The 17,154-nt window shown below is 36.5% G+C and overlaps 1 protein-coding gene and 1 long non-coding RNA gene across 2 annotated transcripts in view; one reads left to right on the forward strand and one right to left on the reverse strand.

Annotated features, from left to right (window-relative positions):
* LOC125661149 (uncharacterized) overlaps positions 1 to 591 on the forward strand; it is a 36,956-nt gene extending 36,365 nt beyond the window's left edge. Inside the window, exon 9 of the transcript XR_008798190.1 lies at positions 412 to 591. The gene's annotated coding sequence lies outside the window, so the exon portion shown is untranslated. The remainder of the gene's footprint in view (positions 1 to 411) is intronic.
* Positions 592 to 15,587: 14,996 nt separating this feature from the next.
* Positions 15,588 to 16,320, reverse strand: LOC130049866 (uncharacterized). The gene is made up of 2 exons (XR_008798198.1): positions 16,018 to 16,320; positions 15,588 to 15,923 (listed from the first exon to the last, which is right to left on the reverse strand). It is a non-coding gene; the product is annotated as an uncharacterized LOC130049866 (long non-coding RNA).
* Positions 16,321 to 17,154: the final 834 nt, after the last annotated feature.

Here is a 17,154-nt window from a genome sequence, read left to right on the forward strand (position 1 = left end):
ATTGGCCCCCACCTAACTCTTTTAGTAGTAATAACAAATGGTTAAAATGTAATAATAAATGAACTGATGAATTGAGGGACGAACGGAACCACTTGCAATTTAGGAGTACGAAGTTTGGGAAAAAAAAACGTTTGAGTTCCTCCTCTACTTGTAACAGAACAAGAATTGTAGGAGACAATTTATCCCCGGCTGTTCCTACACTTTGAAAAACGATGTTACCTGTTATCTATTTACTGTAAATACTGACCTGTGTATAGGTAAACAATCGATCACTTTTCTGTCTGTCTGTTTTTTTTTTTTTTGGAAGTGCAAGTGAAGCTTACGTAATGCGCCCTCTGGTGAGATAATGGTATGAAATAGCGTTACTGGAGGTCTGTATACTAATATGATTATTTTTTTTTTCTGTTGTAGATTGAGTTGAGTGGAATAATGAACCTCCAGATATCTATGTACATTCCCACGTGTATGACTAAACTAGTGCTGCACACACGCATGCGAGCTTATCCTATATTACGTGTTCGAGTCTCACTTCCTGAATATTTTCTTTAACTAGTGAATTAGAAATTAAATAAATTGACTTTCTTCCAGTGATATGTTGTTTGTGTTATGGAGGTTTACACACAATCCTCTTATCTAAGACGTACACAATTTGTGTTTGGAGTTGCAAGTGTCCTCAAGGTACCCCGGTTTCCTCCCACGAAATGACCCCCTAGTCAGTAGCCTAGTGTCAACGTCCGTTCAAGACGACAAATAGCTAGTATGAAATGATGATAAGGCATAGTGATCAATCTCAGAACACCTAATACAAAAGAGTTTTGCAAACACGGACCCCTGGATATACAGTTCACGGCTTTAGTGCTATACACCCCATCGTGGAAGGTTTTTTTGGGTGGATCATTTGATATTATTATTTCTTTAGTTCTTTATGTTATCACACAGGGACGTATAAGGTGACATCCAAGGACAATTTTAAAGGTCCACCGTGTATTGGTCATTTTTTTTCCACCACGTTGCACGGAACAGGGTTAAAACTCGTGTTGTGTGCTGTACAAAAGGTGATATCAGGTGCCCAGGAGGAGTAGGCATCCCCTGTCAACCGGCCACACCCACCTTGAGTCTTATTTCTTGATCAGCTAAACGGAGTAATCCGTAGTCATAATCAGTGTATATAGAAGGACCTAACCTGTATAGCCTAATGTTCCTTGTTATTTTACGTCCGACATTTAAGAATAAATATAGCATACAAAGCTTTGTTTGATTACGGTATGTATAGCATGCCCTTCCCTCGGAAAACAATCTGGGCTGTTTTATTGTTAGAAAATGTTTTATATCTCTAAACCGAATATATTGAGTAAAAATAATGTTGTTTGTAAAAGCATGGCATTATAACACTGAAATCCACATTATTTTGCCGTCAAGTTACAGACAGTAACGCGGTGAGCTTTGTTGTCAAGTTCGTCATTCCGCACCACCCATCATTGTTATCAACACAAGAACCACCTATAATTGTTATCAATACAAGTAAGAACCACCTATAATTGTTATCAACACAAGAACCACCTATAATTGTTGTCAACACAAGTAAGAACCACCTATAATTGTTGTCAACACAAGTAAGAACCACCTTTGATTGTTATCACAAGTAAGAACCACCCATAATTGTTATCAACACAAGTAAGAACCGCCGATAATTAATATCAACACAAGAACCACCTATAATCGTTATCAACACAATTAAGAACCACCTATAATTGTTACCAGCACAAGTAAGAACCACCTATAATTGTTATCAACACAAGTGAGAACCACCTATAATTGATATCAACACAAGTAAGAACCACCTATAATTGTTACCAGCACAAGTAAGAACCACATTTAATTGAACGAACACGTAATCTAAACTATCCTGTTCCCCGAGACCTTCCGATGTTCATCTGGGCTGCGTTCAAGATCGTAGCGGCTAGGTAGGGCTCGGTCTTGCTATAATATTGAACGATGTGCTAGGCTAGCCCTACGTAGGGATACCAAGCGTTAATTCATGCAGTGCATTCAACAGACCTAGATATCTAGCCTAGCAGCTAGGCTAGCCGCTACGATCTTGAACGCAGCCCAGAACTAGCCTGGTTCTCGAGGCATCCCGATGTTCATCTGAACTAACCTGATCCCCGAGGTCTTCCGACGTTCATCTGAACTAGCCTGGTTCTCGAGGCATCCCGATGTTCATCTGAACCAGATAATAATCTCAATTCAAAGATTAATTGATTGGTTAAATCTTGTTTATACCACTTTCACACTCACTGATTTTTCTTACGAGTCCTTACGGATCTCCGTCAATCACAAGCATTCGTAAATAACTCGTCTGTATTTGTTAATAACTCGTCACAACTCGCACTTACTCGTAAGGATCCGTGAAAGTAGGGGCAAATGTTTTGACGTCATTTTTTTCCCCACGATTGCCCACGGATTTTATTTTCCGTAAATAACTTGTAACAATCCGTAAGTATCCTAAACTGGTCGCAAGAACACGTAAACTGCTCGTAAAAATCCGTAAAACACTCGTAAAAAGTTTTTTTTACGAATCTTTGCAGTTAGTTTATGATATGTTACTAATAGTTTAAGAGTTGCTTATGGATTATTACGAATGCCTAAGTGATATTTACGATTTCATTCACGCGTCGGGATGTAATCGCTTTACGGGTTGTTCAGAGTCAATACGAGCGCTTTACGTATACACAGGATTACTTTACGAGTACATAAACTTTGCGATGAAGGAAAGGTATAAAACCGCGGCGGTTCCATTCCAAGAACAACATTGCAATGCACAGGGGCTAAGCCCGTTTAGGGCCCGAACCCTGTGATACCATAAATTTAGAAAGGGGTCTAACTCTGATCCAGATAAAAAAAAAAATAACCACTCGCTTCAAATGCCCAAAAAATCTTAAATTAGGTATGCTATGCGTAATTTGCGGTCTCCTTCCATAGATTAATGCTTTAACTACTCGCATGCCAAATTTCAAGTCACAGGTTCTTAAAATAACAAAGATATACGAAGAAAGTCAAAACATAATGTTCAATTTCCTTCTCTAGGTGCAATATCACAGAATAATATTTTGATCAATTTTAAGGTATTTGAGATTTTAAGTCTATCGGGTATTTAGTGCTTTCATTAAAATGGCATATCTTGTCAACAGTTGATGCTGCTGAGGAAAACTAAGTCGTGGGACGTCTATAGGAAGAACATTATTAAAATATGAGGAAGTAAGTAGCGTATAATTGATGTGAAATTTTAATTGACAGTTCCGAAATCTTCCACACTAGTCTGAATTTCGCTGCTGTCATAGGCGAGAAACGACTCCGTGACCTGGACCGGTAAATGTCCTAGTAAAAATAAACAAGTGAAATCGAGAGAACGATGACGTATATTTTTGTTATTTTAAGAGCCTCTGACTTGAAATTTGGCATGCAAGTAGATGAAATATAAATCTATGTAAGGAGACCGGCAAATTACGCATTTAAGATTTTTTTAGGCATTTGAAGCGAGTAGTTATTTTTTTATCTGGGTCAGAGTTAGACTTCTTTGTATATTTATGGTATCACAAGGTTCGGGTCGAATATGGGCTTAGCCCCTGTGTGGCCATGTTTCAGAATGTCAATAAATAAGCATCCTCAGGTAGTGTAGATTCAAATTAAATTATGGTTCCAAGGGGTAGGAGGCACAACAAGTGGTACAGTTTTACGTGAGGGTGTATTGATAAATTCTTTTGAAACTCTTCTGAAAAGGAACAAGACCATGGTAAGTCATTATGAATATGCAAGTATCCTCAGTAAAGATTATTTAGATTTGAGTTTGTTAAAGTCATGACCCTGGGGGGGGGGGGGTGTTGAGCCACAAAGCAACAGGAAATTATAGATGGAATCCTCTCAAGACCAGCTTAGCCACGATTAATCATCAATATGCAATCATTGTATTTCAGTTCATTCAAACCATTGACTTGCGGTGTGATATAATTTCAATTATTTAAGCATGGGTCAACTATGTACATGGCATCAGAAAAATCTTAATCTTAAGACCAGTTACTGGCTGAAAAAGCTAGTGTCCGCAGTTATTTATTTGGTTTTTTTTTTCTTCTTCATTTTTTAGATAACCAATTACAATGGATAAAAAAAACCGAATAAAAAGAATTATATTTAAAGTGTGACAACATAAAACTAAATGCTTGATTCTATATCTTTAGAATTCATTCATTTGGTACAACGTGCATATTGCTTGTGTTGTTTACCTGTAATATTCCGCGAAAAAACGCGAGGCCCCGAGGACGAAGAGTCCACGTTTAGCGTGGGTCTAGATAAAATATGGTGTCCCCAAGTAGCATTCCAACGGTGTCACAAGGAGTATAAAACCTCGTTCATAATATTTACTTACAAAATAATAATAAAACATTTATAATTTAAACTGTCAAAATCTATATTCTATGGGCGATTTAAAATTGGCTACATAAGGTTAATTTGTTTTCAGATGATTAATTTTGTCGAAATTGAAATGATTTGTTGGGTACTTTTAATTCATATCTATTGGTATTATAATTTTTATATTTAATGAAGGTTATCAATACTAATATTTCTAAAGTTATGAACTACCGAGTAAAAATCGATTTTTATTCTTTTTTAAAATCGGTACCAATATTCCAAAAGCTCTAAGTCTGTTCCGTACACTGTCGATTTAAATGCTGTTTGTATCGATCGCCTTACAGGAGATGTGGAAATCAGCCGTGAGAAAAGTAAACATCATAAATGCCTCGAGAGATAAACAGTGTTTCACAGCGTATTGAGACAACTAGAACGATATCAATGTATATCTTTCTGAGAAAACACGATTTTGAAAGTTTTCATTTTAACCTCCTTCCTTAATGTCTCCATTAAAGATATTCTTAAATCCACCGTTTAATAATGATAATGGGTAATGCGGACAATTCGTGTTTTGAATATGAATCAGTATGCAATGAATGTAACGGGGTAGGGATATTCAATAATCTCTCTCTCTCTCTCTCTCTCTCTCTCTCTCTCTCTCTCTCAAAGCATTGTTTAAGCTACATTATTTCTCCATTGTAATATTTTGATATGCATCTAATCAAATGAACTTGATTCAAAATAGAACTTAAGAGTGATATAGATGATCAACAAATTGGAATTGATTTATAACACATAGAAATAAAAGTAAAATTGCACATATCATTTCAAAAAAAAAAAATGTTCATCGGGTGTGTCTGGAAAATACAATAATCTGTGTATAACAAGTACTACGTGCAAATACTGATGGTCTTTGCGACAATAGAACCAAATTACGGTTAGCTAGTCCGGGTATTTGAAATTAACAGAAGTGTTTGACTTCTTGCGAAAAGTGTGAAATTGGGTCGGCGCAAGAGAAATATGATGACACCGACCCAATATATTTCACACCTATTGCTAGAAATCAAATACTTGTGTTAATTTCAAATAGCTGGCTTAGCTGAGCCCCTCTAGTTCTATCATGGCGGAAAAAAACCCTTTGAATCTGCATGAAATATACAAATTATACAAATACTTTTGTTTATCAAGACATCCCCATAAAGCGATTTTTTTTATTCAAAAAGGCTATTGCATGACGCAACATGACCTAACTCCAGATCAAACTTTTTAGAGCCCCGTCCTAACAAATAATTTTCAAAGTTGCATGTTGACTTGTCCAAAATTCTTGAAAAGCACAACGAAAAAAGAAAATAAGATGACAATAAAGAAAACTAGTGTTTTTGTCCGAACTTAAAAACCCTAAATAATGTACGTGTGTGTGTGTGTGTGTGTATGTGTTTGGGGGCGGGGGGGGGGGGGGGGGGGAGTCTTCATCAAATCAAAAGCCTCGTCCCACCCCCATCCCCCACCTCCTTATGACTTTAATTTCTCAAATCGATGGGTGGATGAGTCTCTACATGGATTTAATTTCTAACCTTCAAGCTTGAATATTAAATGTACATTCTTCTCACACTCAAATCACCACCACTATAAAAAATAAGTGGGGTGGGTGGGGTGGAGGGCGATATATCTTTAATATTAATCGTAGTCAAAAATAGTGCGAGGAAAGCAGCCTCAAATACAACTAGTTGAAATATAAAAAAAAGATTCTTTTAAAGTTTAAAAACAATTTAATGGTTTGCATTTTATCTGCTTATATCCACATACGCTCTCGATTATCAATATTATTTTCTAATTTCTGCAATGAATTATTTTAAAATCATATTGGCATCACAATAATAGAGGCGCTACTAAATCTAAAACGGCACAAGAGAGAGAGAGAGAGAGAGAGAGAGAGAGAGAGAGAGAGAGAGAGAGAGAGAGAGAGAGAGAGAGTACAACGGTAATTATTGAATATTCCTATCATATGTAAGTTTTTCATATACTGGTACTGAATATACTAGTTCGCATTCAAAACAGGAATTCCCTGCAGTATGCATTCATATTAAACATATCATTTAGAATATTTTAACGACGAAAGGGATTAATAGATTAAAAGAAAATATTTCAACAAACAGATTTTCTCAAAAACATAATGTATAGTGTTTGTTATCGTTGGAATTGTCTCGGAATGCTGAAAAACAAAATAAATATTAGGAGGGGGTGATATTGATTTTTTTTTCTTTTTTCTTAAAATTCCATTTATATCATGATTGTTTAGCCTGCAGCACATTTTCACATTTCCGGCAAGGCGTCCATGACCACAACAACGCTTCTATAAGGTGTACGTATTGGCTAATAGAACACACCATGGACCACAGAGGACACATGCTCTCACGTCTGGTATATTCAGGGATCCGTGTTTGCACAACTCTTTTGTGATTCTGAGATTGATCAATGCCCGTTATCATAATTTCATACTAGCTATCAACCGTTTTCTACAGATGTTGACGCTAGGGTTCGTTTCGTGGGAGGAAACCGGAGTACCTTGAGGGAACCCAGGAGTCCAAACACAAATTGTGTACAGAGGATTGTATCACTGGAAGAAAGTCTGAAAATATGGGAAACGTGCAATATATTGGAGGTCTTGGAGGGCAGCGCCCATCCTTCTTTATTTAAACATCTAATCATAACTATAAGTACTGCATCGATATAATGCACTGTCAAACAATGGTTGGAAAAGCAGTACACCCAATGTATCTTGACTAATAAAGATAGTGATGGAAAAAGTGCGGAGTCAGGTGGGTAGGGGTGGGAATTCGACATGCCTATAAAATTGATTTTACTATACGGAACTGTCAAACACTGGACTTTGGATCTTGTCCTGAAATGTTTACAAGTATATGTCTTCTTCACTTTTAATTCTTTGAGTAAATTATCCATGTAAAACGTGATATCATGATTTACCGTGTAAAAGTAAAATAATAATTGAAGTCGTTTAGCAGGTAGTTCATGTTCCCTCACCAAGCGCCCCCCAATAGAAGTGAAAGTCACCGGTCTTTCAGATATGACATTGGAAACTGAGGTATCATGTCGTGGTAGATGTTGGCACGATAAAGAACCCACAATCGGTCGTTGTAACTGTGTATATATTTTTTTTCTGATAAAGAACCCTGACTCAGACGTTGTATTTATGTATAGTTTATTTTCTGATAAAGAACCCTCACTCGGTCGTTGTAACTATGTATAGTTTATTTTCTGGTAAACCCTCACTGAAACTGCCGTTTAATACGAAGGCCGATAGGTGCCAGGGTACAGAATCAACATTTATATTACTGGCGGCCACCAGTTAAATTAAGTGACCGCTGCCAAGTGAACTAACTGGCGACCGCCACTTATTTTATCTGGCGATCGCCACCTAATTAATTTGGCGGCCGTCACTTAATTTAACTGGCGGCCACCACTTAATTTACACATGGCATCTGCCAGTTCAAAAGCAAATTTAATTCATATTGCTGAGTGATTATTTTGGAAATATTTGGAATAGTACGCAGACACGTAGCATCGTTTTTTAAAGTGTAGGGACAATCGGGGGAGAAACTGTCTGCTACGATTGTTTTTCTGCTACAAGCAGAATAGGAACTAAAAATGCCTATTTTATTCAAAGTTCGTATTCTTATATTGGAGGGGGCTCCGTTCGTACTTCAATTCGTCAGTTCATGCATTATTACATTTTAATCATTCATTGTATATTGTTTAACGTCCGGCTCGAGAACTCGAATACCGCGAGTCAACAAAGAGTTCTGTAATCATTTTATATTATTTCCACGGTAAGTGACAACTTAGAAAATAAACATGGTACGCTGGCAGAATACGGTCCAGCTTCGTCACATAAGAGCACAGAAGTACATGGTAAATAGGTGTATAGGGAAAACGATATTGAACGTATACTTCTACTAGGATTGACGCACTAGTTATATATAGATAATATTGAACAGGTGCTTCTATTAGTGACGCACTAGTTATATATACATGTAGATAATTTTGAACAGGTGCTTCTATTAGTGACGCACTAGTTATATATACATGTAGATACTATTGAACAGGTGCTTCTATTAGTGACGCACTAGTTATATATACATGTAGATACTATTGAACAGGTGCTTCTATTATGACACACATGATACTAGGACACTCACACACTACAATGGTGGTGTGTGATCGGTCAAAAGGGAATATTTACTCTTCCTAATGGGCAGAGCACTTTCCTTGGTCCTGACACATGTGGGTAGGGATATACATGAAACTCAGATTATGACAGACTAATTAGAAATCATATTTCCTTTTCATGCCAATACTTATATTTCATATTATGTGTAGTTATTAAATAATGACCCTAAATTACATAATTACATACATCCTGAATGTAGGCTATGCCTATGAACTTTTCTAAAAAAAATATTAATAGTGCAGTTTTTGTTTTCCTTTCAAACTGATGACCCCGTAAAAATAATACCATATTGTTGTTATATCGTGTATATATCATATGAACGTAACTGAAATACATGTTATTGAGGTTTGCATTTTCATTTTTTCATAAGCGAACATGCACGTATGATTTTGTTAATAAATATGAAACAAAGCGTCATAATAAATTGTGAGAGATCTGGTCAGAGTAACAGTATCAAAATTATTTATCAAAATAAAGAATGCATACATTGCTTCGACGTATTTACTCAAAAAGGTATCGGAGTTCATTAAATGCATTATTCATGTACAAGTTTATCAAACGAAGCGAATGAATTATAATTTCGTCACCCCCCCCCCCCCCCCCAATGAATGGATAAATAAAAGTAATATGAAACAAATTCGCAACGAATTTATGTCTTTCTTCTGTTCCGATTCCCTCGTCACTATTAGGCACGAGCGACAACCTCTAAATGCGCGACTCAGTCACGAACGCCCAGCACAGGTTTGTGTTGGTGTCTACCGTATGACAATTCACCACTAGGGCAGAACAACTTCCAACTCGCAATCCCGTTTTGTAGTCACAGTACCAGGATGTTACCAAAAAGTGATTATTTGATTATCCAGATACGGCACATGTATTTCATTTTTACTACCTATAGTATGTGCGTACATGCTATAACAGTGCACGAGGATGACGTTCAGCTACATACACACTTGTCTTAGTGAATAATAAATTTAACAATGTAACTGCACTTACTAATCTGGGGTGCATTTTACAAAAGAACTTACGACTTACTACCAACTCTGCATAATGGAATTACCCCGCTCATTGTAAGATGATTCACTCCAATGTAAAGTAATGAAGAAATAATGTTGAAAATTAAGTTTCAGAAACGTTTTAATTCCTTTATCCAAACTAATAACAGTGTAATACAATTTAAGACTTGCGACTTTGTCATAAATTATTTTGTAAAACGGGCCCCAGACACGTATCATCCCTTTTCAAAGTGAGTGTGTCGGGGTGGGGTGGGGGTGAGGGGGAAGGAGTTGACATTTTAAAAGTCTTGACAAGAAAAAAAATCACGCCCATGGTGTTTAGCCCGATCTATAAAATTCTCAGGGGTTGGGGGGGGGGGGGGTTGAGTTGGGTTGGAGTCTTCACACAATACTGCGTTTCGATTTACCCCCCCCCCCCCCCGAAACTTCCTGAAATCGGAGGGTGGGGTGGGGATGGGGTGGCTGCCGTCTTTACCTTTAAAATTGCCATTCTTTGCTAACAGTTCTTTTAGCTTTTGTTGAGAAACAATTTATGACGAAAATGCATACATCATTGTTTTATTTTTATATATAATGTCAGTTTCAGTCGTTATTGAATAACTTTGATTTGGTAATTACCAACTGATTCCGAGTTTCAATCTGGACTACTTTCTGTATAATGAAACCAGTACTGTTCGTAAAAAAATCGCAATTGCCAGAAAGCGAGAGAGAGAGAGAGAGAGAGAGAGAGAGAGAGAGAGAGAGAGAGAGAGAGAGAGAGAGAGAGAGAGAGAGTTGAGTTATCATTACCTTTTTATGAAAGAGTGAGTTTAAGAATATTTTAATGAAAGTTTTAAGAAAGCAGAATTAAAATAGAAATATACGAAAGCAGGTTCTTGTAAAAGTATAGTAGTGATTGGTAAACCTCCTGCAAGGAAGCCAATATGTACCTTCTGTATCTACTGAAATAATTTTATACTCTTAAGCTAGGCCTACATGAATTGTTACAGGAATAAAAAAATAACATTCATGTAACACCTCAACACCTACAGTGTACAACTATCAGTAAATGTCAGAGTCCTCAATACAAACCACAGTAAATGTCAGAGTCCTCAATACAAACCACAGTAAATATCAGAGTCCTCAATACAAACCACAGTAAATGTCAGAGTCCTCAATACAAACACCAGTAAATGTCAGAGTCCTCAATACAAACCACAGTAAATATCAGAGTCCTCAATACAAACCATAGTAAATGTCAGAGTCCTAAATACAAACCACAGTAAATGTCAGATTCCTCAATACAAACCACAGTAAATATCAGAGTCCTCAATACAAACCACAGTAAATGTCAGATTCCTCAATAAAAACCACAGTAAATATCAGAGTCCTCAATACAAACCACAGTAAATGTCAGATTCCTCAATACAAACCACAGTAAATGTCAGAGTCCTCAATACAAACCACAGTAAATATCAGAGTCCTCAATACAAACCACAGTAAATATCAGAGTCCTCAATACAAACCACAGTAAATATGAGATGCCTCAATACAAACCACAGTAAATATCAGAGTCCTCAATACAAACCACAGTAAATATCAGAGTCCTCAATAAAAAACCACAGTAAATACCAGAGACCTCAATACAAACCACAGTAAATGTCAGAGTCCTCAATACAAACCACAGTAAATATCAGAGTCCTCAATACAAACCACAGTAAATATCAGAGTCCTCAATACAAACCACAGTAAATATCAGATGCCTCAATACAAACCACAGTAAATGTCAGATGCCTCAATACAAACCACAGTAAATATCAGAGTCCTCAATACAAACCACAGAAAATATCAGAGTCCTCAATACAAACCACAGTAAATATCAGAGTCCTCAATACAAACCACAGTAAATATCAGAGTCCTCAATAAAAACCACAGTAAATATCAGAGTCCTCAATACAAACCACAGTAAATATCAGAGTCCTCAATACAAACCACAGTAAATATCAGATGCCTCAATACAAACCACAGTAAATGTCAGATGCCTCAATAGAAACCACAGTAAATGTCAGAATCCTCAATACAAACCACAGAAAATATCAGAGTCCTCAATACAAACCACAGTAAATGTCAGATGCCTCAATAGAAACCACAGTAAATGTCAGAGTCCTCAATACAAACCACAGAAAATATCAGAGTCCTCAATACAAACCACAGTAAATATCAGAGTCCTCAATACAAACCACAGTAAATATCAGAGTCCTCAATACAAACCACAGTAAATGACAGAGGCCTCAATACAAACCACAGTAAATATCAGAGTCCTCAATACAAACCACAGTAAATGTCAGAGGCCTCAATACAAACCACAGTAAATGTCAGAGTCCTCAATACAAACCACAGTAAATATCAGAGTCCTCAATACAAACCACAGTAAATATCAGAGTCCTCAATACAAACCACAGTAAATATGAGATGCCTCAATACAAACCACAGTAAATATCAGAGTCCTCATTACACACCACAGTAAATATCAGAGTCCTCAATAAAAAACCACAGTAAATACCAGAGTCCTCAATACAAACCACAGTAAATGTCAGAGTCCTCAATACAAACCACAGTAAATATCAGAGTCCTCAATACAAACCACAGTAAATATCAGAGTCCTCAATACAAACCACAGTAAATATCAGATGCCTCAATACAAACCACAGTAAATGTCAGATGCCTCAATATAAACCACAGTAAATATCAGAGTCCTCAATACAAACCACAGTAAATATCAGAGTCCTCAATACAAACCACAGTAAATATCAGAGTCCTCAATACAAACCACAGTAAATATCAGAGTCCTCAATACAAACCACAGTAAATATCAGATGCCTCAATACATACCACAGTAAATGTCAGAGTCCTCAATAAAAACCACAGTAAATATCAGAGTCCTCAATACAAACCACAGTAAATGTCAGAGTCCTCAATACAAACCACAGTAAATGTCAGAGTCCTCAATACAAACCACAGTAAATATCAGAGTCCTCAATACAAACCACAGTAAATATCAGAGTCCTCAATAAAAAACCACAGTAAATACCAGAGTCCTCAATACAAACCATAGTAAATGTCAGAGTCCTCAATACAAACCACAGTAAATATCAGAGTACTCAATACAAACCACAGTAAATATCAGAGTCCTCAATACAAACCATAGTAAATATCAGATGCCTCAATACAAACCACAGTAAATGTCAGATGCCTCAATAGAAACCACATTAAATATCAGAGTCCTCAATACAAACCACAGAAAATATCAGAGTCCTCAATACAAACCACAGTAAATATCAGAGTCCTCAATACAAACCACAGTAAATATCAGAGTCCTCAATACAAACCACAGTAAATGTCAGAGGCCTCAATACAAACCACAGTAAATATCAGAGTCCTCAATACAAACCACAGGAAATATCAGATGCCTCAATACAAATCACAGTAAATGTCAGAGACCTCAATACAAACCACAGTAAATATCAGAGTCCTCAATACAAACCAAAGTAAATGTCAGAGTCCTCAATACAAACCACAGTAAATGTCAGAGTCCTCAATACAAACCACAGTAAATATCAGAGTCCTCAATACAAACCACAGTAAACATCAGAGTCCTCAATACAAACCACAGTAAATATCAGAGTCCTCAATACACACCACAGTAAATGTCAGAGTCCTCAATACAAACCACACTAAATATCAGAGTCCTCAATACAAACCACAGTAAATATCAGATGCCTCAATACATACCACAGTAAATGTCAGAGTCCTCAATAAAAACCACAGTAAATATCAGAGTCCTCAATACAAACCACAGTAAATGTCAGAGTCCTCAATACAAACCACAGTAAATGTCAGAGTCCTCAATACAAACACCAGTAAATATCAGAGTCCTCAATACAAACCACAGTAAATATCAGAGTCCTCAATAAAAAACCACAGTAAATACCAGAGTCCTCAATACAAACCACAGTAAATGTCAGAGTCCTCAATATACACCACAGTAAATATCAGAGTACTCAATACAAACCACAGTAAATATCAGAGTCCTCAATACAAACCACAGTAAATATCAGAGTCCTCATTACACACCACAGTAAATATCAGAGTCCTCAATAAAAAACCACAGTAAATACCAGAGTCCTCAATACAAACCACAGTAAATGTCAGAGTCCTCAATACAAACCACAGTAAATATCAGAGTCCTCAATACAAACCACAGTAAATGTCAGAGTCCTCAATACAAACCACAGTAAATATCAGAGTCCTCAATACAAACCACAGTAAATGTCAGAGTCCTCAATACAAACCACAGTAAATGTCAGAGGCCTCAATACAAACCACAGTAAATATCAGAGTCCTCAATACAAACCACAGTAAATATCAGAGTCCTCAATACACACCACAGTAAATGTCAGAGTCCTCAATACAAACCACAGTAAATATCAGAGTCCTCAATACAAACCACAGTAAATATCAGATGCCTCAATACAAACCACAGTAAATGTCAGAGTCCTCAATAAAAACCACAGTAAATATCAGAGTCCTCAATACAAACCACAGTAAATGTCAGAGTCCTCAATACAAACACCAATAAATATCAGAGTCCTCAATACAAACCACAGTAAATATCAGAATTTCTCAACACCAACAAATATCAGTTCCGAGAGTAAAAATATCAGTGAGCATCAGAACTTAGCAGTATCAACAACACGATGACAGTAAACACTCTTTTCGTCTAGTAGTGCGAGTACTCCAGGTAAATGTAAGGTCAATTATGCGCCCTTTTCACAGGTAACCGTATGCGGCTAAAAACCCGTTTATTCGGTAATTAGGAACTTTCGAAACATTGGGATTGATTCCCTTCAATTTTAAAGATAAATATATAATAATAGAACACATGCATACACAATTGACAATCTACAAAAATACTAATTTGACAACGAAATCACTTCATTCAAACAATTAGAATCGGGCGTGGTATATAGATTCTACTAATTTAAAGTATCAATATTTTATTAGTATTTTGTAAACATATTATATTGAAGAACGAAATTTTATTCTCCGCGTGACACCGTTAAATCACACCATGAAATACTACGCTACACGGAGGACTCTCGGATGCAAGGTTGCCATGGCACAAAAATAACAACTTCAAATGCATGCAGCAACGTTTTTTTGACTCACGCTAAAGCGTGGTCCACGGGGCTCCATGTATTTCGGGGAAAACTCATGACCGGTACTGTACATCGTATACATGTGTTGGACTCCAATATTAGAGGCATTAAAGAAAAAAAAAACATGAAAAATAACCGGATGTTCTATCAATATTGTTTTAACAAGGAAGTAGAATCAGGAACCCCCCCCCCTTTAAAAAAATCAAAACAATATCCTTTCACTAACATATACAATTTCTCCTCCCTCTGATCAACAGCTGTTCTGTGTTAGTTTCCTTCGTGAATATAACGTAAACGCGTAAACGATCATGTTGCAATTTCATTTCCGGACTCATTGTTTATAGAAATAAATATTTACATTTGCCAATGCACTTCCTTATATGACAGTACTAATGAAATCGATGTTCAATTTCGTGTGACATGAATTTGGTCACGTGATCAGTTTGTTCTTGCGAATGAATACAATCACCGCTTCAAAAGTCAGTTCCTGTATTTTCACCTGGCTTCTTGCTTATGCAATGCAGTGGGGGATTTAGACCCCCCCCCCCTTCTCGCCACAAATTTAAATAATAGAAATAGTGTGAGTAAAATTCCAAATTGGCACCCAAAATGGCTGAGTATTTTGGCTAATACTTGACTTTCACCCCCCCCCCCCCCCCCTCGTAAAACCTGGATCCGCCACTGCAATGATATCATAACAGAAACAAACGCAGCAGGATATTTATACAGATTTTATTTTGTAAACAAACAAGAATTTCATCAATTTATAAAACAGAAACATTAAATATACCGTTCTCTTGTTTTATTTTAAACACTTTTGAATACCGTCTGCAACTTCTGCATGGCGAATTTAAAAAGTTCTATGATATTGGAAGCGAAAACATGTAGGCAGAGTTATAAGCCTATTTACTTTATGATGATAAGTTAACCTGTTGTTTCCTGGCAACTTCCATCACGGCTATGACTCGGCATGATCATAAGCGAGGCTGGTTTCGAGGCTCGAAAAATTTACATGTTCATGTCAGGGTACCGGTGGGAGTCTTCAATAAAATCCTACAACAGAAAGCTCTCAAGTGAACAAAAACTCCGTCAGTTCGTTTTTATTTTCTTTTACACACACTGAAGGTAAATAAAAGACGCAACCTACCTGCATTTTGTCTAAATCTGTCCTACTGTCTCGAATCGTCTCCTGCATGGCTACAACCGTGAGTCCTAACGATGTACATACCGTTGTTTCTTTCCAAAAAGCTGACTAAGAGCTTAACGTTAACTTGACCCATCATATCCACCATCAATTCTCTCAGATCCTTTGAATTTATGTCGAAATCTGTGATCAACAATTGCGTTTTCAACTTGGTAAGCTAGACCGACACCAGTTTCTCTATCGCTGATCGCGACCAAATCACATCACGGATGTAGTTTACTCCGCTCTTCTTGTCGTCATATCAGTTAACTTTACGCTCTAAATTACCTTTATTTTAGAGATGTTTCGTCTTTTTTTTTTACATTTTCAATTAAATATCTATATCTTATATTCTCTTTGATATTGTTCCTAATTTTTTATTCGATAAAACTCTAACGAACTATATTTTGTGTTCTACGATCGTTATTTTGGTCATCTGCTACATAATCATGGAAGCTCGGTAAGAACACAATTCAAAATAGAAAATATAAATATAAGAAATAAAATATCATTTTTGAATGTTATTGGGATATGACATGAAGTTGGTACGTGATCAAATCTACTATAACGCCCTTCGGGCGGTATAGGATTTGATCACGTGACCAACTTCATGTCATATCCCAACAACATTCAAAAATGATATCTTATTTCTTAAATAACTTTCACACGCAATAACCCCCACAAATTTGATAATGGAGGAAGATGTTTAGGTTCTCATTATGTATGCAAATTTTGAAAGCGGTTAGTATATATATATGTGCATTTTTAAAAAAAAAATAATCAAAGTTTACAGATATAACATTGAAAAGAAGCGGATTTCACCACGTCACTATCAAATATTACGTCATTTTAATACCAGTTGATATTAGCTTTGGCTCCCGTATAAACAAAACATAAAGGATAAACGTAAAAATACCGTAGTTGAAAAATCGTCAATTTTCTCAGCCATATACGGCCAATACCGTACCTTGTTCTTAGACACGTATCTGTCTGGGTATAAAACATACACATTAGACAGGTATATGTCTGGGTATAGGACATACATATTAGACACATCTGTCTGGTATAGGACATACATATTAGACACGTATCTGTCTGGGC

Source organism: Ostrea edulis, chromosome 8 (genome assembly GCF_947568905.1).
Source record: "Ostrea edulis chromosome 8, xbOstEdul1.1, whole genome shotgun sequence".
NCBI classification, from domain to species: domain Eukaryota; kingdom Metazoa; phylum Mollusca; class Bivalvia; order Ostreida; family Ostreidae; genus Ostrea; species Ostrea edulis.